Genomic DNA, 26,108 nt, shown 5'->3' with positions numbered 1-26,108 from the left:
CATGCCCTAACGGGGCACCTCATCCAAATTTCAGCTCCATGGATGCAATGATAGTACAAAATGAGCTTCTGTTCTGCAAAGTTCTTCATGCAAAAACTGATCAGAATTTAATGCTAATTCCTTTAAGACTCACGCCAATTGGGAAATGTTCAATGTTAACTTTCTGGTGTCAGCCATCATTAGAGTGGAATAAATGCTTGTTGGGAGCTGTTGGTAGCTGATTGAGGTTTATATATAGCTTTGTAAAGCAAAAGAGTGTGAATTCCCATGAAAGCAGTGTAAAATAATTCATTACAGCTGCAGGCAGCAGATCAGAGTGGTCACAAGTTATTGGAGAAGAATGTTCTGGCTAATGCCATAAGACCAATAAAGTTATTTCTAACTACTTATGTAGTAAGAGAGCTTGTGTTATATAGCACTGCATAAGGACATTAGGAAGCAGGCTTTTGTGAACCTACAGGAGAGGGCATGAATCTCAATGGTCCAGTTTACCTCACTCTTCTCTCGTGTAGACTGTGTTTGGTTATCATTTACACAATGTGCTTTTACCCTAAAACTGCACGGGTCAAAGTGTATGCCGTTCACATCTTGGGGGAACAAAAAGGGTCTTAAAATGAGTGTCTGCTTCAGATGCCATTAAGCTACAGACAGTGACCTCCAGTTGAAAAATTTAACAGCTAGCTAGGGGCTAGGTTTGGTTTTTGATGCTGGAAGAAGGCATTGCTAGACGGGAAAAATGAGCAAGTTTGGAACTTATTAACTCCTGGTGGCAGGATTCATCAGGGTAAGTAAAAGTGTGAGATTATTCCCCCTACCGCACTTGAACATCTGCCATTAATGAATCTATGGCTGAGTTTTAGTTTAACTCCATCCATGTATGCATGTATGTCCTTCAATACACTTGGCCAGGAAAAGCTACATATCAATCTCACATTTTAACTTATTAGTGCGTCTGGTTCTTTTTGTAATCTACCTTTTAACTATCCATGAAGAAATGGTCCCCAAGCTCTCCCCTGAATGTGCATTCAGTTACCATGAACAAGTTTATAACTCCTTATCATAAGCAGTGGCCTTTTCATCAACTCTCTCATTTTAAAAAAAGCCTTAAAACAACTCACAACTACCAAATTCTTCTGCAGAATCTAACCCTCGAATGCCTGGTAATATTTTGTTGAATTTACATTTGACTACTTCCAAGGACAATTGTGCTGATCCCAGACGTACACACTGAGCACAACATCAGGCATTTGTATTGCTCTGGTAAAAATTTACAAGTTTTCACTCAGGCCCTCAATGATGGTAGCTGATGCAATTGCTGGAATTACTCAGAAGGTCAATCACCTTGTGTGGAAAGTAAAACAATTAATGTTTCAGGACTTTCTTTGGGAAAACTTCAAAAACTGTCATGTTTAAACAAGTTTAAAAGATAATGGAATAAGGAGAGCTAAGGCAATGTCTGTAATAATTCTGAGACCAAGATACATGTCAGCCAGGAGAGAATGCTGAAGGTTTGTTGACGGAGAATAATGACAGGTGAAAATAGGACATAGAGAAAGGAAACAATTTGGTACTGTCAGATGCAGTCAAGCATTTGCAGAAAATCTGAAACACAATTCCAGAAAAGCCCAGCAGGTCGGGCAGCAGCTGTGGGGAACAAAAAAATGTGTGACAACAGAACTGGCCGGAACCTGAAATGTAAATAAAATGCAGATGTTGGAATTTGTTTTATTTATTTTCTTTAGAGATACAGAGAAGAAAAGGCCCTTCCGGTCCAAGGAGCTGCCCGTCTTGCTACCTAAGCATAGCCTAATTACAGGACAGTTTAAAATGATCAGATAACCTGCTAACCAGTACATCTTTGGACTGTGAGAGGAAGCTGGAGCACTTGGATGAATCCCACACACTCGCTTCTTCGAACATGTTGAACTGAACTGTGAACTCCAACATCCTGAGCTGTAATAGCGACACGCTAACCATCTGGCTGTGTCTGTGGAATGAGAAACAGAGTTCACGCTCCAGATCAAATGTTCCCCCCATCAGGAGAAAGTATTGACTCCAGCTGCCACTGATCCTTACATATTGTATATCACCTATCCTATTGATCAACCCCAGCGTCCTCTCTCTCTTGCATCCAAACTGGTAACTTTTGATACAAATGGGAAAAGTTGTTCTCCCAAAATTTCATATTGAGTCCTAAGCACAGAAAATGAGAAGTCCTTCCTCAAGTTTTAGATTCATTAGTGCAGTTTAAGCTGAGAAGGTCAAATTGGTGAGTGGGGTGTTGAATTTAACTGACAGCAAAAGGAACCATGAATTAACTTAATGAACCAGATGTGACAAGGTAGAGCAAGGTTGTGCAGCAGTTAGCACAATCATTTTCTATAGTCATCTGTACGATTGCGGTCCATTCCTGCCGCTATCTGTTTGGAGTTTTTATGTTCTCCCATTCTACCCACATTCTAAAGAAGCACGATTAGGATTACTGAGTTGTGGGCATGCTACATTGACACCAAAAATGTGGCAACACTTACCCACCACAATCCTCGCTGATTTGATTTGATGCAAATGAGGCATTTCATTGTTCGTTTTGATGTACACATAACAAATAAATCTTATTTTCCTTTTAATCTCCATAATAGACAATAGACAGTAGGTGCAGGAGTAGGCCATTCAGCCCTTCTAGCCAGCACCGCCATTCACTGTGATTATGGCTGATCATACACAATCAATACCCCGTTCCTGCCCTCTCCCCATATCCCTTGACCCCGCTATCTATGAGAACTCTATCTAACTCTCTCTTGAATGCATCCAGAGACTTGGCCTCCACTGCCTTCTGGGGCAGAGCATTCCACATATCCACCACTCTCTGGGTGAAAAAGTTTTTCTGCATCTCTGTTCTAAATAGCCTACCCCTTATTCTTAAACTGTGGCCTCTAGTTCTGGACTGACCCATCAGCGGGAACATGCTTCCTGCCTCCAGCGTGTCCAATCCCTTAATGATCTTATATGTTTCAATCAGATCCCCTCTCATCCTTCTAAATTCCAGTGTATACAAGCCCAGTCGCTCCAACCTTTCAACATATGACAGTCCCGCCATTCCGGGAATTAACCTTGTGAACCTACGCTGCACTCCCTCAATAGCAAGAATGTCCTTCCTCAAATTTGGAGACCAAAACTGCACACAATACTCCAGGTGGGGTCTCACCAGGGCCCTGTACAGCTGCAGAAGGACCTCTTTACTCCTATACTCAATTCCTCTTGTTATAAAGGCCAGCATGCCATTAGCTTTCTTCACTGCCTGCAGTACCTGCATGCTTGCTTTCATTGACTGATGTACAAGAACACCTAGATCTCGTTGTAAATCTCTGAACAGAACAGAGATGATCAACTTTGTTAGGCAAAAAAAGATCAGATAAAGAGATCTTGTAAAGGAAAATGAACTGATGATGTTCTACCATTTCACGACTAATGTCATCGGTCTATAGATAAAGCAGCAGAGATAATACATTGCTAGTTTGATCCAATAGATAATGTCCAGTTTGGAATTTCCTCCCCACCTTCTCAATCTCTCTCTTCTTCTTTAAAATGCTCCTTCTTTCCTATTTCCTTGACCAAGCTTCAGATTTTCTTACCTAATATCTTCAAAGGTCACAAAATACCTAATTTCATTCCTGTGAAGCCAGCACTGTGGAGCGTTACGCCAACCCCTATTCTGCTGTGCAGCCTTTCAGCTTATGTTTCTTAAGTCTGTTTTAGAATACCATGTCCAGCTTTATTTTGTCATTTGGAGGATTTATTAATAATTTACAAGAGGATGACTAGATGACCAGTGGGCATGAGCATAATATAACACAAGATAAAATAACATGAGCTGCAAAAATGTTTCTCTTATTTCATGTCCGCTACTGTACCGATTACAGATTTGCTGCTAGCAATTAATAGGGAATTGGATGAGATCCTAAAGTTAGCAAAACTTAAAGTGTTCAAAACACTACTTGTTTCAAAATATGTGAGTATGACACCACTGCATAGCACTTATGATCATGTGTATATCATCTGTGTAATTTGCCCTGCCTGAGAAGAATCTAAGTCAGTGCTCTTTATACTTCCCTATACGTTATTCTGTAATTTACTTCACTATATCTAGAAACCCTTAAATACTCTAACTTGGCATAGTTCGTGAGAACCTAGTGGGAAATAATTCAAGCTATCCAAAGTAGCAAATACGAGGACAGACAGTAATAATCATGGTGGCAAGGTATGAACAGTCATGACTAATTTTAGTAACATAAACATTCAGACATGAAGCAGCAGGACTCAGATAGAAGGATGGGCAATGTATGTGGATCATTGAGCAAAAACTTCATAAATTCTTAAAACTGTAATGCTGCAAACTGTCATATTTTCACATCTGCTGATGATACAAAATGAGGCAGGATTTTGAGTAGGAAGACGATGTAAAGAAGCTTCAGAGGAACATAGACCAGTTGAATCTAACAAGAATTTGACAGATGCAATACAATGTGGTAAAATATGAATTCATACAAATTGACCGTCTGTTTTTAGATGTTACAATGGTCTTTGTTACGAAAGGAATTGAACACATAAGTAAGAATATCCTACCACTATTTTGCAGACCCTTGCTGAGACCACACCTGTTGTATTAGGTGCCTTTTTTTTAACCTCAAAACGACATCTTTGCATTTGAAAAAGTGCAGCAAAGATTCATTAGACTGATTCTAAGGATGTTGGGTTTGTCATAGAAAGGAGAACAGAACTGGATTCTCTGATGTTTGGGAAAATAATAGAAGATTTCAATAAAATGTAAAATTCTTACACAGGGAGGATATACTCCTGGTGAGGGATTTGAGAACCAAAGGTCATATTCAAGAGTTAACACAAACACAAGAAATCTGCAGATGTTGGAAATCCAAAGCAACACACACAAAATGCTGGAGGAAATCAGCAGGCCAGGGAGTATCTATGGAAAAGAGTAAACAGTCGACGTATTGGGCCAAGACCTTGCATCAGGACTGGAAAGAAGGTGGAGAAGTCAGAGTGAGAAGGTGGGGTGGGGGAGGGGAGTTGAGGAAGAAGTACAAGGTGGTAGGTGATAGGTGAAACTGGGAGGGGGGAGGACATGAAGTAAAGAGTTTGAAAGTTGATTGATGAAGGAGAGGGATTTTGATAGTATAGGGCAGAAGACAATGGAAGAAAGGGAAGGGTGTAGGATCACCAGAGGAAGGTTATGGACAAGGTGAGAGAGGGTAACAGGAATGGGAAATGGTGAAGAGGGGGAAGGACATTAGTTACTGGAAGTGTGAGAAATCAATGTTCATGCCATCAGGTTGGAAGCTACACAGGCAGAACATAAGGTGTTGCCCCTCCAACCTGACTGTGTGCTCACTGTAGCAGTAGAGGAGCCCGTGGACTGACATGTCAGAATGGGAATGGGAAGTGGAATTGAAATGGGTGGCCACCAGGAGATCTAGTGAATGGAGCAAAGATTTAGAGCGAAGCAGTCTTCCAATCTATATTGTGTCTCATTGATATATAGGCCACCCGATTCCAAGGGTTCCAAGTGTTGAGCCATTTATGATTGAAATGGAGGAGTAATTCCTTTATTCAGAGCTTGGTGAATGTTTGGAATTCTCTCCCCAAGCCTATCTCTGAGTTCACTGCATATCTCTGGATATTAATGGAATCAATAGACATGGGGATAGTGCAGGAAAATAGTTTCGAAGTAAAAGATCACCTATGATCTTGAACAATGGCAGAGTAAACCCTTAAGGTCAAAGTAACATCTACATTATGCGGTCCTCTGCTGTTAAAATGGTACTGAAACCCAATCTAGCTCTCTTGGAAACTTCTGCTTTTATAGGGATATGAATGTGAACCCTTCAGCTATTATACAGTAAAACGAAGATGGTTTAATGGCAAGCAATACTGAGGTGGAGAGTGAACCCAAAGATATCCCAGATCAAAATATGAGAAACTGAAAGGAAGTAATCTTAAATGGATTGGGTATGCCACTTAGAGACAAGTGATATTTCCTTTCATAGTAACAAAGGTATCGTAGTTTCATTTCTTTGGAGATTGCAGAAAGCTGCAAAGGTCACTCAATACCAGAAGTGATTGTATGGTTGTGTCAATGAGTCTGTGTCATCACTATGTTCAGTACATTTCTGAACTGACCTTTGCAGCAAGGGTTCATATGTTGCTTAACAGACAGCCAACACTGAAGGGAAAATACTAAATATATATAATCTGTGGCCACATGTACACCTTTGGTTAATTCAAATATCTAATCAGCCAATCATGTGGTAGCAACTCAATGCATAAAAGCATGCAGACATGGTCAAGAGGTTCAGTTGTTGTTCAGACCAAACATCAGAATGAAGAATAATGTGATTTAAATGACTTTGACCATGGAATGGTTGTTGGTGCCAGACAGGTGGATTGACTATCTGAGAAACTGCTAGACTCCTGGGATTTTCGCGCACAACCGTCTCCAGAGTTTTCAGATAATCCAGCGAGAAAGAGAAGAAAAAGCACCCAGCGAGTGGCAGTTCTGCAGGTGAAAATCCCTTGTTAATGAGAGAGGTCAGAGGAGAATAGTCAGACTGATTCAAGCTGACAGGAATTCAAATAAACAAGTATTACAATAGTGAAGAAAAGCATCTTTGAACACACAACACTTCAAATCTTGATGAGTTACAGCAGCAGAATACCATAAACATGCTGAGCACTCTGTGACCACTTTATTCAGTATCTTTTCTACCTAATAAAGAGGCTACCCAGTGTATATTCTAACATTTAATCCTAAAAGTTAAGAGGAAAGATGCATGGACATGTTTCCAAAACCAGTAAAGAATTTTGGCTGGTTTCTGGCCAGTATCAAATCTACAATGGACAAATGGCAATTGCAAAGCTGTGTGTTCTGACAGCAAGCCTGAATCGTCTAAGTTGGTTTGGCATGAATGGTGAGCCCGGCAGTGAAATCTATTATTTATGTAATGATATCATCCACTGCTAATATGCTAATTCAGTGGTAACATCATCACAGTAGCATCAAACAACTTGCAGGCGGACTTCAGAGGTTGAAGCAGTACTTGAAGGGGGAGAGGAATTGTTGACCGAGTGACTCATTTCTGAAATGGGGTTTTGATCTAAAATGTCAATAAATCCCTTCCTCCCAAGGATGCAGCTCGACCTGCTGAATTCCCCCAGCAGTTTGCTTGTTGCCCTCAATTTCAGCATCTGCAGTCTTTCATGTCTCCAACTGCCAAGCAGCTCTTCAACCTGAGAGAGTACTGAAAACAAAACTCCACATAGAGCGGTGCAGCAATGCGGCCAAACTCAGGTTGCAGGATCAACACCTCATACTCCATCTCATGGTTATATTGTTGCCTCTAACAATGGCCAGAAAGTGAAGTCCTATTATTGTAGCTGACTGCAAAACAGACCAAATCCCTTCTGCAAAAATTAAGTCAATGAACTGAATAACACACACAATATGCTGGAGGAACTCCGCAGGCCAGGCTGAATCTATGAAAAAAAGTACAGTCGACATTTCAGGCCAAGAGCTAAAGATGGGTTGAATGATCGGATAGAGTATGAGAATTGTAAAACAACATCTACAGTACATGAACTTCCAGAACAATGGTTCCCAAATTGTGTAATATCGTCCCCGTCCCAGGGGCAGTGGAAGTTTTTAAGGGCTCAACAAAGATAAGGGGGATGTTGGGCTGCACTCAGTAGCAAGAGGGCAGCTGAGGGAATGTAGTCTTCATTTAAGAAATGCCATTTTTTTATCTTCAGTACCTCATAATTGATTACAAAGATCATGTAATCTCATCATGTCTTGCAAACCCACCCAAACTTTGCTCAGAGCACATTGTAGTTGTTGAAAAGCAAGGTGACTCTTCTGTATTTGGAATATCATGAGAAATCTGGACTGAAAAAGTTATGTTATTTCAGGACGTGACCTGCACATTACAGCCATTCACTATTGAATTGACGCATCCAACAACCTCAAAGAGCTGCCAACAACACACTGCATCGATGGAAATCCGGAAAGATGCACAAATTACCGAGGAAGCGTGGGAAAAGAGCTGGGCTGCTGGTCAGATTGAAGCCAAGGGGCTTTGGGATCCCTCTGCCCACCATCCTACTAGCTAATGTGCAAGCCATAGAGAACAAGGTGGTTGATCTTAAAGGAAGACTCACCTACTGCAGGGAGATGCAGAACTGCTGTGTATTCTGTTTCATAGAGACCTGGCTCTCCCCTGCCACCCCCGACTGTGCTATCCGAGCAGAGGGATTTTCGATCCATCGGATGGACCGCATGGCGTCTTCAGGCAAGACGAAGGGAGGTGGAGTCTACCTACTGATCAACACTGCGTGGCACTGACAAGCTCCTGCAGTCCAGACCTGGAACATCAGTCAGTGAAGTGTCATCCTTATTATCTACCACGCTAATTCACCTCGGTAATACTGACAGCAGTCTACATTCCTCCCCAGGTGGACATGGAGTGTGCTGTGAATACACTGTATGCCAACATCAGTGAACTTCAGACCAGATATCCGGAGGCTTTGCTTATTACAGCTGGGGACTTTAACCAGGCCAACCTCAGAACAGCGCTGCCAAAGTTATACCAACATGTCTCCTGCTCCACTAGAGGTCCAAATATACTTGACCACTGCTACACAGCAGTCAAGGATGCCTACCATTCCATCCAATGACCTCATTTCGGAAAATCGGACCATCAGGCTGTACTCCTCATCCCGGTTTACAAACAGAAACTGAAGCGGGAGGTCACGGTGTCAAAATTGGTGTCGTGTTGGACAGAGGAAATGGATGAGGTTCTCCATGACTGCTTTGAATTGGCGGACTGGTTAGTATTCAAGGACTCGGCAGCTAACCTCGATGAGTATGCTTCAGCTGTCACGGACTTTATCTGGAAATGCTTAGAGGACTGTGTGTCTCGCAAGACAATCCGGGTATTCCCTAACCGGAAGCCTTGGATGAATTATGAGGTCCAGTCCCTTTTGAAGGCTAGAGCTGTGGCTTTTAGGTCTGGAGATACCAGTCGCTACGTGGAATCCAGGCATGAACTCCGGAAAGCCATTAAGGGCACCAAGAGGCAATATCGAGCCAAGTTGGAAGCCCAGGCTAACCAGAGGGATGCCAGTAGACTATGGCAGGGTCTAAATGAGATCACTAAGCGCAAAGGAAAGGCTGGGAATATCAATAACTGTAGCGCTTCTCTTCCTGACGAACTTAACGTATTCTACGCAAGATTCGAACAGAAGAGGAGAGTCCCGGCCCCTCTGGATGAACCGGACCTGGTGGCATCGAGATTCATCGTCACCGAGGAAGATGTTAGAAGAGCCTTCCTGAAGATAAATCCAAGGAAGGCGACAGGCCCAGATAGCATCCCGGGACGGGTTCTCTGGGCCTGTGCAAGTGAGCTAGCTGGAGTGTTTGCTGACATCTTCAACTACTCCCTGCTTCAGTCTAAGATCCCCTTGTGTTTTAAGAAGGAAACGATAATCCCAGTGCCGAAGAAAAGCAAGGTGGCATGCCTGAATGACTACCGACCTGTGGCTCTAACATCAATTGCTATGAAGTGCTTCGAGTGATTGGTTATGGCACACATCAACCATAACCTACCGGTCAACCTCGACGCTTTGCAATTCGCCTACCGGAGCAACAGGTCAACGGCAGATGCCATCTCTCTGGCACTATATTCCTCCTTAGGAACACCTGGAGAATAAAGACGCATATGTCAGGCTCCTTTACATCGACTACAGCTCTGCCTTTAATACCATCATTCCAAATAAACAGATTCCTAAGCTCCGGAACCTGGGTCTTAGCGCTCAGATCTGCAGCTGGATCTTCAACTTCCTCACAGACAGGACCCAGGCTGTAAAAATAGGGAACAAGCTCTCCTCTACAATCACTCTGAGCTCCTGTGCCCCACAAGGCTGTGTACTCAGCCCCCTGCTGTACTCACTGTACACCCATGATTGTGTAGCCAAGTTTCCATCGAACTCAATATATAAGTTTGCTGATGACACCACAATTGTAGGCCGCATCTTGGGTAATGTTGAGTCTGAGTACAGAGAGGAAATTAAGAGCCTGGTGGCATGGTGCAAAGACAATAACCTATCCCTCAACGTCAGCAAGATGAAGGAATTGGTTGTTGACTTCAGAAGGAGTAGCGGACCGCACGACCCCATCTACATTGGTGGTGCACAGGTGGAACAGGTCATAAGCTTTAAGTTCCTCGGGGTGGATATCACAAATGACCTGACTTGGTCTAACCAAGCAGAGTCCACTGCCAAGAAGGCCCACCAGCTCCTTTACTTCCTGAGAAAGCTGAAGAAATTTGGCCTGTCCCCTAGAACCCTCACTAATTTTTATAGGTGCACCATAGAAAGCATTCTTCTAGGGTGTATCACAACCTGGTATGAAAGTTGTCCTGTCCAAGACTGAAAGAATCTGCAGAAGATCGTGAACCTAGCCCAGCACATCATACAAACCGATCTTCCATCCTTGGACTCACTTTACACCACATGCTGTCGGAGCAGTGCTGCCAGGATAATCAAGGACAAAACCAACCCAGCCAGCACACTTTTTGTCCCATTTCCCTCCGGGAGAATGTTCAGGAGCTTGAAGATTCATATGGCCAGATTTGGGAACAGCTTCTTTCCAACTGTGATAAGACTGCTGAACAGATCCTGACCTGGATCTGGGCCGTGCCTTCCAAATATCTGGACCTGACTTGCATACCGTACTTTCCCTTTTCTATTTTCTAATTATGATTTATTATTTAAATTTTTTATTATATTTACTTTGATTTGTACTTCAGGAAGCGCAAAGCGCAGAAACAAATATCACTGTGCTGATTGTACGCTCTCGTATCAATTGTTTGGTGACAATAAAGTATTTGTATTGTATTGTATTGAAGTACTGTGTTAGCTACTACAATTTCCATACCTTGTTCACACAGTGACACTGCTCCTGTGAACTAGGGTATGCCATTCAATACAGTAAATTTCAGAATCTGCCCTTACAAATGGTCTTGACTGCATTTCTCTGGGGCCCCAGTTTATGTATCTTCAGTCAGGTTTTGGTTGACCTATGAGAAGACCATAAACTATAGGAGCAGAATTAGGCTATTCAGCCCATTGACTCTGCTCCATCATTCCATAATGCCTAATTTATTATCATTTTCAGCCCCATTCTCCTATCTTCTTTCTGTAACCCTTGACGTTCGGACAAATTAACCTCCGCTTTAAAAGTACTCAGTGCCTTGGCCTTCACAGCAATCCATAGCAATGAGTTCCACAGATTCAAAACAGATTCCTCACCATCTCTTTTAAATGGACATCCTTCCATACTGAGGCTGTGCCCTCTGGTCATAGACTCCACCATTATAGGAAACATCCTCTCCATATCTGCTCTATATAGGTCTTTCAATATTCAATAGGTTTCAATGAGATCACCCCACCTTTCTTCAAAACTCCAGAGTACAGGCCCAGAGCCATTAAACGCTCCTCATACAATAATCCTTTTATTCCTGAACCAATCTTGTGAATCTCCTCTGGACCCTCTCCAATGCCAGCACATCTAATTTTAGCTTAAAGTTCCAAAACTGCTCACAACACGCCAAGTGTGGTCTGACAAATGCCTCTTAAAGCCTCAGTATTCCATCCTTCCTCTTACATTCTAGTCCTTTCAAAATGAATGCTAACATTGCATTTGGTTTCCTTCCCATTGATTCAGCCTGCAAGTTAACCTCTAGGGAATCATGTAAAAGGACTCTCAAATCCCTTTGCACCTCTGATTTTTAAATTTTCTCCCCATTTAGAGAACAGCCTACACCTTTATTCCTTCTACCAAAGTGAATGACATACTCTTTCCTACACTATATTCCATCTGTCACTTATTTGCCCATCCTCCCAATCTCTCTCCAAAACAATCTTCAGACTCCCTGCATCCTCCAGGTACCCCAAAATCTCATCCTTAGTAATGAATACTAAATTCTTCCCTCTCACTGAATTCAGGCTAACTGGCCTATAATTTTCTTTCTTCTGCCTCCTTCCCTTTTTAAAGTGTGGTGAGACACTTGCAATATTGCAGCCTTCCTGAAACATTCCAGCATCCTATGATTCTTGAAAGATCATTACTAATGTCTCTACAATCTCTTCTGCTAAATTCTTCTGTACCCTGGGGTGTAGTCCACCTGGCCCAGGTAACTTAACTACCTTAAGCCCTTTCTGCGTCCCAAACTCTTTCCACTTTCTCCTTATTAATATCAAATGCATGCACCTCTGCTCCCTAATACTCTCAAATTTCTGGCATATTGCTAGTGTTTCCCCAATGAATACTGATGCAAAATACTTACTAGTTCATCTGTCATTTACTTGTCCCCCATTACTAGCACTCCAATGTTGTTTTCCAATGGTATGGTATCCACTCTCACCTCTCTTTTACTCTTTATATATCTGAAACTACTTCTGCTATCCTGTTTTATATTATTGGCTAGCTTCCCTTCAATTTTTTAATATCCTTATGGCTTATTTTTATTTGCCTTCTGTTATTTTTTATGAGCTTCCCAATCCTTTAACTTTCCAGCAATTTGTGCTCTATTATATGCCTCACTTTTCCTTTAATGCAGTCATTGACTTCCCTTGTAAGCCGTGGTTGCCTCATCTTCCTTTTAGATTACTTCTCAATCTTTGGGATGTATGTATCCTGCACCTTCTGAATTCCCCCTAGAAATTGCAGCCATTGCTGTTCTACCGTCATCCCTACTAGAGTCCCTTTCCAATCCACCTTAGCCAGCTCCTCTGTCATTCCTCTGGAATTCTCTTTACTCCACTGTAATACTAATAAATCTGACTTCATCTTCTCCCTCTCAAACTGCAGGGTGAATTCTATCATATTAGAGTCACTCTAACTCCTAAGGGTTCCTTTATCTTAAGCTCCATAATCAAATCTAGTTTATTACACAACAGACAAACCAGATTTGCCTTTTCCCTACTGAGTTCAACCATAAATTGCTCTAAAAACTATCTCATAGGTATTCCATAAATTCCACTTCTTGGTATCCAGCACCATCCTGATTTTCCCAAGCTACCTACAGTACATAGAAATTCCCATGACTATGGTAACATTGCCCTTTTTACATGTCTTTTCTCTTTCCTGTCATAATTTTTATCTCACATCTTGGCTATTGTTTGGAGGGCTGTATAATAACCCCATCAGGGTCTTTTACCTTTACAGTTTCTTAACTCTACCCACATGGATTCTATATCTTCCAATCCAATGTCATCTCTTTCTGTGGGTTTGATAACATTTTCTTTTAACAAAAGAGCCTCCCCACCTCCTCTGCCTATCTGTCTGTCCTTTCAATGCAATATGTACCTTGGATGTTAAGTTCCCAACTATGATTTCTTTTAGCTATGATTCTCCATAATTTTCTACCATCATTCTCTAACTGTGCTACAAGATCATCTACCTTATTCCATGCACTCAAATGTAGCATCTTCAGTCCAGTATTCATCAACTGTTTCAACTTTGCCCCATGTTACACCTCACCTCATCCCATTGACAGCAATGTTGCCCTATCATCTGCCTGTCCTTCCTCACAGTCTCACTACAGTCTACATCGAATTGCATATCAACTGTCCCAACTTCTGCCCTATCACTCCGGAACCCATCCCCTGCCAAAATTAGTTTAAACCATCCTCAACAGCTCTACCAAACCTGCCTGCAAGGATGTTGGACCCACTCGTGTTCAGGTGTAACCATCCTTTCTGTATAGGTCATACCTGCCCCAGAAGGGATCCCAATGATTCAGACATCTAAAACCCTGCCCCCTGCAACTGATCCTTAGTGACTCATTCATGTGTACTATCATCCTATTCCTGCCCTACATAGTATGTGGCATTGGGAGTAATTGGAAAAATATTAGCTTGAAGTTCCTGCTCTTAAGCTTCTTCCCTATTTTCCTATACTTACAGATCAGGAAATCATTCCCTTTTCTACCTACGTCATTGGCGCCAATGATGCATGAGGACCCCTGGCTGCTCACCTCTCCCTCCTGAGAATATCCTGCAGCCGCTTTGAGACACCCTTGACCCCAGCACCTGGAAGGCAACACACTATCCTGGTGTCTTTTTCTTGGCCACAGAATCTGCTGTGCATGCCCCTAAATATCGAGTCTCCTACTCCTATCACACGATCTGAGTTTACCCTTCCCTGTTGAACATCAGAGCTGACCAGAGTACCATCGGGATGGCTGCTGCTGCTGTGTCCTGATAGGTCATTCCTTCCCCCACCCCCCAACAATATCCAAAGGGGTGTACTTGTTGCTGAGGGGAGCGGCCACTAGTGAACCCTGCTCTATCTGCTTATTTCTCCTGGTGGTCACCCACCTGCTATCTGAAGCCTGCACCATGGGTGTGACCGACCCAGTCTCATCTATGAGATTTTCAGCCTCTCAGATGTTTGTGAGTGCATCTAGATCCAGTTCCCATTCCTTGAACTTATTAGTTAAGAACTGAAGTTGGATGGACTTCCTGCAGAAGTAGTCATCAGTGAGACCATTAGATACCCTGCAGTTCCACATCTGACAGGTGGAGCATTCTGCTGCCTTAACTACCATCCTGTCTATACTTGTCATACTTTTGGCTATTATTTAAGCTTAAGTTCCACAATCAACTAAATGACTCCAAAAGACTCAGCACCTTTGGCCTATGCCTCTTTTCACTGAAGCCTTTTGAGAAAACACCTGACCACTCTTACACCTGCCCACTCACACAATGGCCACTCAGCTTACACCCCCTTTCTTTTTAATGGCTTAAATAGACTCATTCCTGATGGGACTTGCCCTTTTCACATAGGTCCCACCTGCCAAAATGTTCCCTTCTCACAGGCTCCTTCAAAAAATTATCCACTCCCTACGAACCTTGCAGTTTTCAAATAACTCCTGCTCTGCAAGATGTCAGTTTCTCACTCACTACTTCAAACAATGACTCACACCTGACAAGATTTGTTTTTTTACAAATGGCTCTTGCCCTGCAAGATGTTGCTCTCTCGCTCAATACTTCAAACATTGACTCACTCCGGATGTGATTTGCTGGTTTTAAATAGCTCCCACCCTGCAAGATGATGATATCATACTTTTCCCCTTTATATTGATCATAGTGCTAAAGGTAGGTGATCGAGTAGGGCCCTTAGTCCACAACTAAAATTGCAGAAGCAGACCAAATTTTAAAAAAGTGTGAGCAGTATAGTGTGGGGTATCTGAAAAATTGACTTATACCAGCACTAAGCAAACAACAGCAGCCAATGCATCTGTTTTGTGAACAAGTTTTATCAAATGAGGCTATGAAACCATCCAGATTCCTTGAACATTTGAAGAGAATGTTCTCTGATAAAGCAAACAAGAATTTGGCTTATATTCATTCACTTCTTGAAAACTTTCAGAAACGGAGAACACTTCAAAGCATGTTTGCCAGCAAGCCTCATACAATTGAAGAGGAACTGATTTTGTCAGTAAGGGAGGTTCTGAGTACATTTTTGCATCAGTCACCAGACCAAATAATTAAAGCAATTCTGCTCAGTGACAACTCTGTTCAAAGATGAATAGAAGAAATGTCTGAGAATGTGGAAGACCAATTGTGCAAAATTAGGACCACAAAAATTGTTCTGTAGTTGAATGAGTCAACTTTGTCATGCAACTAATCTTTGTTTTTTAATCATGCTCACTTCATAAAAGATGAAAGCATGGTTCAAGAACTGTTATTTGAAAGTTGACTAGAGGCAGATATGAAGGAAGAGTCATTATTTTGAGTTATTGAGCAAATTTTACAAGGAGAAGGACATTCTGCTCACCAACATTCTCGCCTGGGCAACAGATGGGGGACCGTCAATGACAAAGTGCCCCTCATGAGGTTATTAGTTTCTTGGAAAAAAAACTGTACCTGACAGATTTATGATTCACTGGGTAATTTACAGACAAAATTTTGTCACAAAAATCCTAATTATCATTAAATACTGCTTTTATGGTGATAAACAAAATCAAGTCCCATGCTTTCAATTCTCAACTATTTCAAGAGCTTTGGATTGAGAAGGAAGAACAGTTTGAATGCTTGCCGTTGGACACAATAGTCAGATGGCTCTCAAAAATAAACTGCCTTACACGCTGTTATGAACTTTACAAAACTGAAATAAATTGCTTTGAAGACTCGAATGCTTTATTCAGTAATCAACTCAGGAATATTGGGCATGACATTGCTTATTTGTCAGAATTAGTCACAAAGTTTAATGAAATCAATCTTCAATTGTAATGGAAATTGTCAAAGTCAAATCAGTTGTCTCCACATTTCTTTCTAAGTTAACCGTAGTTAAGTGCACATTTGCTGTCACAAACTTTTCCACTTTCTGAGTCTCTCTGAGTCAAATTCAAAATCAGGTTTAATTTCATTGGCGCGCCAAGAAATTTGTTAACTTTGTGGCAGCAGTACAATGCACTACATGATAAATATAGAAAAACACATTACTGTAAATATATATGTATGTTAAATAGTTAATTTAAAATACGTAGTGCAAAAACAAAAAATAAGTAAAAAAATGTAGTGGGATAGTTGTTCATGGGTTCAATCTCCATTTAGAAATTGGATAGCAGAGAGGAAGAAGCTGTTCCTGAATCACAGAATCAGGATTCTGTACCTCCTTCCTGTTGGTAAAAATAAGAAGAGGGTGGTGAGGGTCGTTAATAGTAGAAGCTGCCTTCCTGAGGCACAGCTCCTTGAAGATGCCTTGGATGCTATGGAGGCCCATTCCCATGATAGAGATGACTAATTTTACAACTATCTAAAACTTACTTCAATCCTGTGCAGGAGCCCACCACCCTTTCCCCAACACCACCCCATACTAGGCAGCGATGCAGCCAGTTGGAATGCTTTCCTTGGTATATCTGTAGAAGTTTTCCAGTGTTTTAGGTGACAAACCAAATCAGCTCAAATTCCACCAGATGATGACCTTCAAGCATACTATGCCCACCTGGGTGTACTGCATAAAGACGTGTCAAAGGGACTTAAAGGTCTTCTCTCAATTCATACTCCAAATTGGGTAATAAATCCATTATTATTAATAATAATAATATTAAATACTTTATTGATCCTGAGTGAGAAATGCTTTCGTTACAGCAGAAACATTTAAAAACACTCTTAGCAGGGTGCAGACTTAACTAATAATAAAGTACAGAATAATAATATGTTTCTGTCTGCTTGGATGGTCTTGAAGCAGGGTATGGTAGCACTATGGTCCGAGAAATGCACATGTAGCCTGGTCTCAGGTCTGCACAAAAACACAAATCCAAAAATCTGAGATGCAAAGGGATTTGGAACCCTTGTGCAGAACACCCTATAGGTTAACTTGCAGATTGAGTTGGTAGTGAGGAAGGCAAATGCCATGTTAGCATTCATTTCAAGAGGTCTAGAATACAAGAGCAGGGATGGGATGCTGAGACTTTATGAGGCACTGGTGAGGCCTCACCTTGAGTATTGTGAACAGTTTTGTGCTCCTCATCTTAGAATCAATGTGCTAGCATTGGAGAGGGTCCAGAGAAGGTTCACAAGGATGATTCCAGGAATGATACGAGGAATGTTTGATGGCTCTGGGTCTGTGCTCACTGGAATTCAGAAGGATGAGGGGGGATCTCATTGAAACCTTTCGAATGTTGAAAGGCCTAGACAGAGTAGATGTGGAAAGGATGTTTCCCCTGGTGGGAGAGTCTAGGACAAGAGGGCACAACCTTAGGATAGAGGGGCATCCATTCAAAACAGAGATGTGGAGAAATATCTTTAGCTAGAAGGTGGTGAATTTGAGGAATTTGTTGCCACATGCAGCTATGGAGGACAGGCCTTTGGATGTATTTAAGGCAGAGTTTGATAGGTTCTCGATTGGACATGGCATCATAGGTTACGAGGAGAAGTCCGGGAACTAGATTTGAACAGGAGGAAAAAAGCAGCAGCCATGATTAAATGGTGGAGCAGACTCGATGGCCTAAATGTCCTAATTCTGCTCCTATGTCTTATGGTCTAGTATTCCCTCTGGGGCTTAATCAGTGCACCAAGCTTATTTCCTGAGGACCACACATTTCTCATGATGATTGCAGAGATAGAAGGTGTATATTTCCTTAACGTTTGCTCTGGCCCTGCAGCCTCAGTGTCAGTTTGCATAGCTCAATCAGCTGGTCCCTGGAATAAACACACCCTCCGCTCCAAAAACAAGGTAGCCACCACAAATGGTCCTGGCACACAATAGTCCAGAAAGACACACAAAAAAACATAAAAATAACATGAAATATTTTGATAAATGACAATACATAGGAGCTACCGCAACAAGCTGCCACTAGCGCGGTGCCATCTTGCACACTTGTAATGTGGAATTAACAGGAGGAAGAGAGGAAGAAATGAGTTTGCCTCAAAATGACTTGGAGCTGAAGCCGAGCTCCAAAAAATCATATGAAGACTTTTGGTTGCAGAAGGAAATCTCTGAACACTACCCAGCACAGTAGGAAATGGTCAAGATGTTCTTCATTGCCTTCCCAGCGTAATATTAGGTGGAGCGCGTTTTCAGTGCATTTGTCCAATTATCAAAGCAACGAAACAGATTGAACATGCGAATCTGATGATCCTTTTGAGTGACATTCAGCCTGATGTGGAGAAGCTGATATCACTGCAACAAGCCCAACCCTCTCAATGAGAAGTGAAAAAGCAATGAAGTAGTGAATAGTTAGTCTACTAATATACACTCTAAAATTGTTGATGAAAATTGCTTTTTCAATATTAAATAAAGAAAGTAATTTTATTTGCAACTTTAAACAACTTCAGGTAATTGCAAAAAGTTATTTGAGTTTGAAGATCCTATATCCTTTTGCTGTGAATTGTAAATCAAACTTCTTTATTGTTTTTATGTTATAGCCGGAAAAGTAGAGGGGAGCGCTGGGATGAGGTCCGGGAGCCAAGTGGGCAGTAACCCAAAAATGTTTTGGAATCTCTTTTATGGACCAGTATAGAAATAATTTCAAGGAATTTGTATGAAGACTTGAAGGGGCACACAACCAATCTGAAAAAAGTGTTTTACAGTGGTTGTAAAGGTAAATCAATATAGACATAAAATGAGTCAAATTTAAAAATCATAAGTAAAGACAAACATTAAATAAAATAAATTGTGATCAAATATAACAAGTTATATAAATGTAATCAACATCAACAAGCATTAAGTAATCCTATAGATAGGCTAACATTTACAAAAGTTGGTTTTTAGAAGTGTTTTGAAACTTTCCAAGTAACCAGCTTGGCAGATATCATTCAGTAGAGTTTCCCAGAGTTTTGGTGCATAAGAGCACAAGGCAGCATCACCAGGTCTTATATGCTTGGCTCAAGGAACACTAAGCAAATCAATATTAATGGATCTGAGAGTATGGTTGGGGATGTAAGGGGATAGACACTCCAAAATATATGGAGAAGCTAGATTATTCCGAGTATTTTAAAATTGATCCTAAAGGACACAGGCAGCCAGTGTAATGATGCCAAGACTGGTGAAATGTACTTAGGTGTCCTTGTTTTAGGTTACGATTCTTGCTGCTGCGTTTTGAAAAAGCTGAAGCCAGTTTATATCTTCCACAGCAGACCTGAAAAGAGTGCATTACAGCTGTCTAATCGGCTAAAAACAAAAGCCTGTATCAATTTTTCTACATCTTGAGATTTTATAAGAAATCAAACTTAAATTGCTAAAGGTGCATGTTGGGGAGAATTTTAATAAATTATCAGTTTAAAGCTGCAATAATTGGACAAAGCAAACAAAACTGTATGCCATTCCAGAGATTAACTGAGCCATGAATATTAAACAATATCCTTTGCCCTGATTAGGGGGAGAAGGCAGTAGAATGAGGTTGAGAGAGAAAATAAATCAGCCATTATCCAATGGCGAAGCAGATTCAAGGGGCTGAATGGCCTAATTCTACTCCTATTAATTGGGGTTTTATGGTCCTATTACAGGATGTTTATCCTGAATTGGCAAGAATCAACGTCTTTGCTAAGTAGGACCTGTCCCAGACATGAAGAATGTATAATAAAAAGCCAGTATTATATACCAAGCTGATGTATAAAATGAAGGTCTCACTCATATTCTATCAGACCAACATGGACAAGATGTTCAGGGGAATCCAACTTCCTTAATAAGGCAAAATGGTGTTTTGACTCCCAATCATGTGAGAAGGAGCATCTCCCAACACCTGAAGAAATTATTAAGAGGATTCACATGCATAATACTGAGCTGCAGAAGAGTCGGCACACTTTCTGCAGAAATAAGTAATTGATCTGGGCCTGTGGATGGATGGAAATGGTCTGCAATTGGTTCATATTACTTAGTTTCCCAAGTTACTTTACAGCAGGCCGTTCATGTCATTCATGAACTTCCAAACATCAGTAACCATTTTGGATCAAAGTGCACAAATTACACAATGCTGGCCTTGTGGATGCATTTGTGGGCTACCTCAATATCATGCATCCAAAAAGAATCCCAAACATAGAAACATAGAAAATAGGTGCAGGAGTAGGCCATTCGGCCCTTCGACCCTGCACCGCCATTCAGTATGGTCATGGTTGATCATCCAACTCAAAACCCTGTACCTGCTTTCTCTAAACAGAGAACACAGGACAACAATTTTTTTTTTGAAAGTGTTGCTTCCTCAGAACTTTTTTTTGTTTATGTTAGACCACTTGAAGCTGAACACAAATATAATTTCAGACTACTTATATCATATGGTAATTGGGAGAACCGAGAAATGAACTTTTATTGAATATACTGTGTATAATTGCATAATAGTGCTGATGCTTTGCAATCATTCTGCTAAGCTAAAAATGTTTTGTTGATGATTTTTGTTTGTACCCAGTGTCTGAGGCTTCTCACTTAAGAATCCAATAATAATCAGCCAGCATTGATGGATTCAAATTGTCCTGACACCATTTTTCCATGACCACAATGTTTTGGTGAAACCCTTCACCATGTTTGGCACTGACTGTGCCAAGATTGCAGGGAAGAAGTGTAAATGGGGGAAAAAGAAAAAAAATCTTTAGTGACATGTTGCACTTATTGGTTTTGTATGCTTGAACCATGTTGTCAACCAGCTGTGTGTAGTTTGGTGCTCTGTTGTTGCCAAGAACATTTTCAGCAACATCCTGAGTGTCTTCCACATTCTCCAGTCCCACTAGAAATTTTTCAAATTGCCTGCTGTTGATGACCTATTTGAACTGTGGATCAACAAAAAATGCCTTCCTTAATCTTGGCATCAGTTCTACTGACTTGAATTATGAATTGAAATAACAGATATAGACGATTTCAAAAATGGTGTGCAAAAGGGAAATTTCATGGTGATTTTCATGATCAGCAGTCCAAAATCCACAAGATGCACCCCAAAGTATTCAGGCAGCAAAATCTTTGTGGTCCAGTATAATTTATAGACAACTGTTTACTATTTTCCTGGAGCAACAGTGAAACTGACAGAGCAGTATTTATAAATACATTTTGTGCAGCTGGACTCATTCAGACATACAGTATGTTCAGTTAAGAACCTAAATCCTTTCTATCACAGATGTTACTAACAGTTCACAAATCAGGGCAGCCCTGAACAATTACACCCAAACAACTTTAAAATATAATTGAGGGACTTCTGTTGACCATTTGTGTTTGTTTAACATGAGGGCAGGAACTTGTCGCATTGTCTATTAGCCCAGGGTATACAAAGATCCGGAATGTCTAGCCAGAAAATGCATAAACTGCTCAGACTATCAGATCACAAGTACTGAGAGCAACACTTTAAATATAGAAATGGCCAGAAAAGTCATTCTAGCATTTCCATTGCAAGAAAAATATGGATGATTGAAATGTTTAGATAAACTGGACATGGAGAGAATGCTTTCAATAGTGGGAAAGTCTAGGGCCAGAAAGCACAGCCTCAGAATGGAAGGACATCTTCCCAAGGTGAGGTCCATAGACCTCTTGGTTTACGATAGGGCTCCTTGGCATATAATGGCAGAGCAGACTCAATGGGTCGAATTGACCTAATTCTACTCCCAAGGCATATAGGTTAGAGATGGTGAGAGGAGTTATCAGAGAGATTATGGAGATATCAGGTCCCTAGAATTATTTTTAAGAGTAGTTGAGATATTCAGAAAGATTCACATAGACCATTTGATCGTGCTGCAAAATACCCAAAACAAAAATATTGCAGATAAATGTGCATTTGAAGCAGGTGGTATCAATTTTGAAGAACCGTTGACATTGAACATGGATAAAGAACAGCCAAATGTGACGCTTCCAATGGCTCTAGAGATAAGCTCTGTATCAACATCTGTTGAGCCCTGAGGATCAACAGAAGGAGCATAAGTTTAGCCAACAACATGAAAAAGAGAATTTGAAATGCAGTTACTTGGTTAAACTCGCAAAACTGTAAATGTTGTTAGTTTTGTTTTACTCTTTAATCTTTTTAATGGGAGAGCAGATATATGTAACTAAGTGTAATATCACACTACACTACAATGTATTTAATCATGTGTGTACTATTTCATTCTTGTGTAAAGCCTGAGAGAAGCCCAAAATTGGTTTGATTATCACTGACTTACACCCAATGGTACAACTGAACACCTGCTTGTTAATGCAAATACTTAATCAGACCAGCATGTGGCTGCAACTCAATGCATAAAAGCAGGCAAACATGGTCAAGAGGTTCAATTGTTGTGTGGACCAAAGTTCAGAAAGGGAAAGATATGTGATCTAAGTGACTTTGACCATGGAATGTTTGTTGGTGCCAGACAGGGTGGTTTGAGTATCTCAGAATCACTGATGATCTCTTCAAATGTTCATGTTTTTGGCTAAAAATTCAGAGCGGAAGCTCTGTGGGTGAAAATGCTTTAATAATAAAAGAGGTCAGAGGTGAATGGTCAGACTCTTCCAAGCTGACAGGATGGTGACGGTGACAGTGACAGCGGTAGCCATGCTTTTACAACAGTGCAGTGCAGAAGAACATCTCTGAAGTGGATGCAACAGAAGACCATGGGCGTCCACTCAGTGGCCACTGAGTAAGTGCAGGAGGTACCTAACAAAGTGGCCACTGGGTGTATACGTTGTTAAGTCTGCTGTTTTAAGGCAATCACAGAGAGTTAAGGTGTAGAATTACAAAAACCCTACAAAAGTAAACAAATAGTGAAAGAAAAAGAATAATCGGATAGTGATCATGAGTTCATGGAATGTTCAGAAATCTGATGGCGGAAGGGAAGAAGCTGTTTCTAATATTTGTTTATGAGCCCTTAGTATTACTCTGCACACAGTGCATGTTACTGCCTCGTAGAAGGAGAACCTAGAAATGCCATTTGTGATGTCTCAGGTTTATGGAATTTGCCTTGATAATTTTAGAATGTGAGAGATTAATTATCCTTCCATAACTTTGCACAGGTTTATTTAAATCTTTTTTTTTGTTATCCCTCTTCCCCTCTCCCTTATAATTATGTAGCTGACGATGGATGAGGACCCTACCCCTGGAATAGAGCAATGGCATGTTAAACCTCCTTAGATACCAAGTCAGCAGCATCACTGACAAAGAGTAATGGTGAAAAAATATGAAACTGTGGGGTGAGAGATGGGCCAAGAGTTGTGGATTGGAACCTGTGATGGGAAGTAGAATCGCATCTTAAATCCTTCCCCAATATTGTGGATCCAGCAATTCTGGCTGGAAATGTGCATGTTCCCATTTTGCATATGGGGGCCTTAGCTGTCCATCTGAAAAATGAATGGTGCTTTGATAGATTTCTAAGGAAACATATTTAAATGTTTTTCGTCTACCATACATCAAACATGTAAAATAATATTTTAAGGAAATAAAGGCACTTGGTTCATGAGGCGGAATGCAGAACTTGGAACTCTCATGGCGTTAAAGGAATACAGCTGTAGTTCTGTATCTGGTTGCTAACATAATAAAATGTGCCAACTTCATAATAAAACTCATCCTACAGATTCCAATAATCAATGCTGCAGGATTTCAGCTAATACGAATTAAAACGGAGTCTCTGGCAGAGAAATGAAACAGTAATTAAAACAGTTCTGACACCAAAGTTACTTCAGACATGCAGCGTATTTAATAAAATCTACTTCTTTTCTATAATTGCTACTACGAATTAGCAGAAGATACAAAACACAAGAAATTCTGCAGATGCTAGAAATCCAGAGCAACACACACAAAATGCTGGAGGAACTCAGCAGGTCAGGCAGCTTCAATGGAAACGAACAAGGAGTCGATGATTAATTGCACTTTCAGCCGTTTATTGCTGTTTTTATTTATCTTGTTCGTTTTTACCAAAACTACACAGTGTATTTTCATCAGAATTATATATCCCGCAATTTTGTTTTTCAGTTTTAACAATAAAAGTGTATTTTCAGAAGATCTATATCCATTCAGCTCTTTTGACAATCTCAAGACATTCCGAAGTTCTTCATAGTCGATACAGTAATTACTGAATACGATGTCAGATCGCTATCAAGAAACCCATAATAAATACTGTAGTATACTTACAGCTGTGTCATATTGAATCATTGGTAAATATGTAAATTGATTGTCATTTGTACTGTGATACAGTGAAGCATTTGTTTTGCATGCCATCCATACAGATCATTTCACCGCATCAGTACAAGGGAAAAGCAATAACGATGCTGAATAAAGCATTACCGTTATACAGAAGGTGCAATGCAGACACACTATAAATTGTAAGGCTATTATAAGTTAGACTGTGAGGTCAGAAGTCCATCCTATCATGCAAGAGTCATACAGTCTATTAATAGCAGGAAAGCAGTTATGGCTTTCAGATTTTCTTTTATCTTCTACCTGACGGCAGTGTGGAGGAGAGAGAATGTTTAGGGTGGGTGGAGTCTTTGATCATGTTAGTTCCTTTATGGAGGCAGTGAGAAATGTAGGCAGAGCCCATTGAATGGAGGTTGGTTTTTATGATGTGCTGAGCTATGCCTGTAACAGTTGTGTCGACATTAGATTCAGTGACGGACATTCAATCAGGAGTAGGTGAAGACTGCTTAACCTTTTGAGTATCATTTAATAAGATCATGACTGATCTAATTGTAGTATCGCCTCCATAAACCCATCTAACCACAACATCTATTCAACTCCCTGCTGATCCATCACTTGTTTTTTTTTATCCACCTCACCTTAAAAAATAATCAACCATTTTGTTTCCACCATTCTCAGAGAAAGAGTAGTTCCAAAGATTCATGGCCCAATTAGAGAAGAAGAGATCCTCTCTTAGCACTATCAGAAATGGATGACTGTGCTTTATTGGAGTAGCTTCTGTTTCTAGATTCCCCTACAAGAGCAATCATCCTATGCTGTCCACCTTACCAAGACCCCTTAGGGTTTGAATCAAATCTCTTTTCATTCTCCTGAACTTCAACAAACACTAACCTAGCCTGTCCAGTCTTTCCTCATGAGGCAATTTGCTCTTTCCAGTTATTAACTGAATAAACTTCAGCTGAACTGCCTACAATATATTAACATTGTTCCTTGAAAAACGAGACCAGTTGTGATGTGAACTCCACATATACAGAAGTATCAACTATGCCCTACTAATTGAAATAAATCCTTCCTCCCGTCTTACTCAACTCTGTTAACAATTAACATAGCAATTTTTTTTTACATCTAGTAACCATTTGTTGTAGTCATGAGCTAGTCTTTTTCAAATCATGTACCAGGACACCCAGATACCTTTGCACCTCAATCATGCTTCATCTTGGTTTTTGTTTCCTGCCCAAAATGGATAATCTCATATTTCCCTACATTATACTCTATTTGTCAGGCCTTTGCCCGCTCACTTAACCTGTAGTCTCTTTTTGAAATGGAGCCTAGGTTAATGATGGATGGTTCCTCAATTTTATTCTCTTTATGCCTTACGGTAGCCGTAATGATGAATCTGAGTAAGTTGCTTGATCGTTTCAGAGGGATTTTAAGAGTCAACCACAT

At 40.7% G+C, this 26,108-nt stretch overlaps 1 protein-coding gene across 3 annotated transcripts in view; it reads left to right on the top strand.

The window, feature by feature from the left end:
• The window catches only part of angpt2b (angiopoietin 2b), a 233,399-nt gene that overhangs the window by 8,899 nt on the left and 198,392 nt on the right, over positions 1–26,108 (top strand). The window lies entirely within an intron of this gene.

The sequence above is a fragment of the Hemitrygon akajei genome, chromosome 32 (assembly GCF_048418815.1).
Source record: "Hemitrygon akajei chromosome 32, sHemAka1.3, whole genome shotgun sequence".
In the NCBI taxonomy this organism is placed as follows: domain Eukaryota; kingdom Metazoa; phylum Chordata; class Chondrichthyes; order Myliobatiformes; family Dasyatidae; genus Hemitrygon; species Hemitrygon akajei.
This window is presented reverse-complemented; position numbering and strand designations above follow the sequence as displayed.